This window comes from Eschscholzia californica, unplaced genomic scaffold (genome assembly GCF_041429995.1).
Source record: "Eschscholzia californica isolate CP2 unplaced genomic scaffold, dmEscCali1.0.p SCAF_1, whole genome shotgun sequence".
Lineage (NCBI taxonomy): Eukaryota > Viridiplantae > Streptophyta > Magnoliopsida > Ranunculales > Papaveraceae > Eschscholzia > Eschscholzia californica.
In genome coordinates this window covers 8,764,146-8,767,406 of record NW_028238198.1, presented here as the reverse complement: position 1 = coordinate 8,767,406, position 3,261 = coordinate 8,764,146, and positions in this window count along the sequence as shown.

The following is a 3,261-nucleotide window of genomic DNA, read 5'->3' as shown; positions in this document are numbered from 1 at the left end:
TTCCCCCTTTTTTATTTCTTTTTCTCACTTGTGTATACACAACCCTAGACTTGACTTAGTCAAACTTGACTAAGTCTTAGGCCATTATGACTTGGACCAAAAAGGTGCCCATAGAATCTCTATTATTCTCTTCCTCCTTGGGCTCTTGGGTTGGGCTTCTTTCTAAAGCAAGGGAGTGCCTTCATCGAATCGTTGTTTCAAGACCGAACCTCGGCTTCTTTCCTTCACAACTTCTCCGTCCGAACTCCGAATCGACTTTCGTTTTCACCGTCGGACTCGTCATTGACTTCACTTGTTGTTTGACTTCTGATTTTGACCAAAATAACCAAAATACCCCTGGTTCTCTTTTCTTCCCTTTTGCCGCATAAGATGAAAATGTGATAATTCGCTCTCTTTATTCCGAATTACACGCCAAACCCCAAATAAACTACCTAGCAATGAAAACACATAAATAATTAGAAATAAATGTCGAAACGAACTAACTCATCAAAGTTAAGTGACCTAAATGTGGCATTTTCACGCCACATCAATATACGCCAAGAATGGTGACTTTGACCGATGTACTCCATGCTCCAGACAATCAAAAGAACTTGATTTCTGGTTCCCTTTTAAGTGAGAACGGGTTCAGACTAATCTTTTTGTCAGATATCATTATCATATTTAAGAAAATGATGTATATTGGAAAGGGCCACTTATGTGGGGGGTTATTTCAATTAAATGTTACCCATGTAATGCCGAAGGCACCTATTATTAATAAAATTAATAATTATGCGTATATTGTTGAGTCCTCCAATATTTGTCACGAAAGATTAGGACATGTGAATAGTAAGTCATTAAAGAAATTAATGAGCTTGGAGTTAAATTCCGAAACTCGAAATTTACTCAAGACGTACATGTCAAACATGTGTATAGTCAAAAATGACTAAAGCGTTGTTCAAGTCTTTAGACTTAATTCACAATGAACTCTGTAACCTAAAAACGGTTCAAACATGAGGTGGAAAAAGGTAATTCATTACCTTTATCGATGACTCCACTTGTTTCTGTTATATTACTTACTAAAGTGTAAGGATGAAGCAATCGAAAAGTTCGAGCTTTATAAAATCAAAGTAGAAACTCAACTTTGTAAAAAGATTGAGGCTTTGAGAAACGACTGAGATGAAGAGTATGAATCTCCTTTCGCCGAGATATACGCCAAGAATGGCATAGTTCATCAAACGGCAACTCTTTTTGTATAGTGAAAGCACAGAACATTAGAAGGGATAAAACTCGATCAGTGGAGATTAAAAATCGATGATCAATCTAATCTCGATGGATTTTGTGAAGTATTTCACTAAAAATCTACTACTAGCCATGAACAGAAATAAGGTTCAACCCATGGTGACCATGAATGTTGACTTAGTTGATGACTCTTAAAATATCTTCTCGATAACAGAGACATCGAAAAACTAAACGACACCTTGACCACCAAGTATCGACATAAATACTGGGTGTGAAACCGTCTATCGAGAATACAGAGAGCGATCAATGATGAATACATGATCCTAAAGGTTCAATTCGATGACGAATCGAAGATGACAACCGCATAAGTTAGCGGAGAAGTATGTCAAGACAAATGTCAAAACCTAAACGGTTAGACAAGGTCAACGACAGAATATTACAAATAGTTACGAAACGATGAACTGTTCGAAAGAACTCATCGGTCTGAGATAATGAAAATTCCGTGAAACATTCTCAAATACAAAGTTGGCGGAGAATGCAAAAATCTTGGAATTAAACTTGTCTCGCATAACATATTCAGACGGTGAATCAATATAATTCCATAGAAGGTCCTTAGACTTGTCTAAGAATTACAAGAGAATCCTCAGATATGTTAAACGGAAGGATCTTGGCTGAAAGATCTCAAGATTAGGAGTTATTCCTTAAGTCTTTTCCTTAGTTCTGTATCATTACAGAATAGTCCTTATAAAACCTCATGGCAACCTAATCTTCTTGGATAGACAAGAGAATTAAGGTTGATAAGACGTAAAGTTGAATATTACATCATTCGGTCTAGACGTGACTCGAATAGTAAATTCAAGGGTCTTGGTAAGATTTTCGATTCAAGAGTATGAACGAAATCTAGAGACGATAAAGGACAAAATAGGGAATGATAACTTTGATGATCATGCGATAGTTTAAATCTATCAAGCGAGTATATATGATTAAGACATATAACTTAAGAAAAAGTTAAAAGAGAAACTCGCCTTGTATTATATCTCAAGGTTTTAATGATCATAAATTATCATGTTATAGAACAAAACTAAACACACTACACTAAAGAAATTGTGTACGAAAATAGTTTTGTCAAAGAGGAGAATCCAATGGTTACCCTAGAACTGTGGGGGAAAATATTGTTACATATTTGAACGGTACCCTATATGGAATATTATAAGATTCTACCCAAGTGGACAAATAAAATACTCTTGAAATGTGGGGGGAACCGAGAAGGAACCGAAGAGCCAATTATAAGGAAATAAAATGGCATATAGAACTCCAAATTCTCCTAAAGATATAACGTCATAATGACGTAAGAAGAGGGAAATTATGGAGTACTTCGGAAATCAAATTAAACCAAAAGAATGTTTGGTCGATAAGGTTTCATTGAGTTAAGAACTATAGTTATATTCACTAAGTTGTGACAAGAGTCGGAAATCAAGTGTGTGAATATAAGTGATGACGTGAATGTCCAATTCACTCAACAAATCTGGAAAAACACAAATGGAAAGAACTTCTCTTCCTAATCCTAAACTAAGTAACGAGATTCAACCGTTAGGAATAAGAAAAGTGTTTGAGAAGATATGATTCGATGCTTTTCCAGATTGAATCGTTACTCATGATTGATAATCTAAAGTGCATGGTTAGACAGAGAATGGTATAATAACCACTCAAAAACCACGATAAGCATAAATACTTGAATTTGAACAAATTCAAAAATGAGTTATCAGAGTAACAAATAGTTCTTAGGTATTTGAGCAGACTCGTATTAATTGGTTGTACATATCATAAAGGAAAATGAAGATATGTGGACAACACTCGAATCTCAGATACAAAACAGTGGATATGACAAACCACTAAGGGCTACGATATCACAAAATCCTCAGAGGCAGACGTGCATAGCTGGATCAACAATGTAATCCTAAAGGCCTTGATGGATACATTGCTTTGGAGAAAGCAAAGGAAGTAGGTGAACTTCCTGGAGGATATTTGGTTTGTGATTGAAGC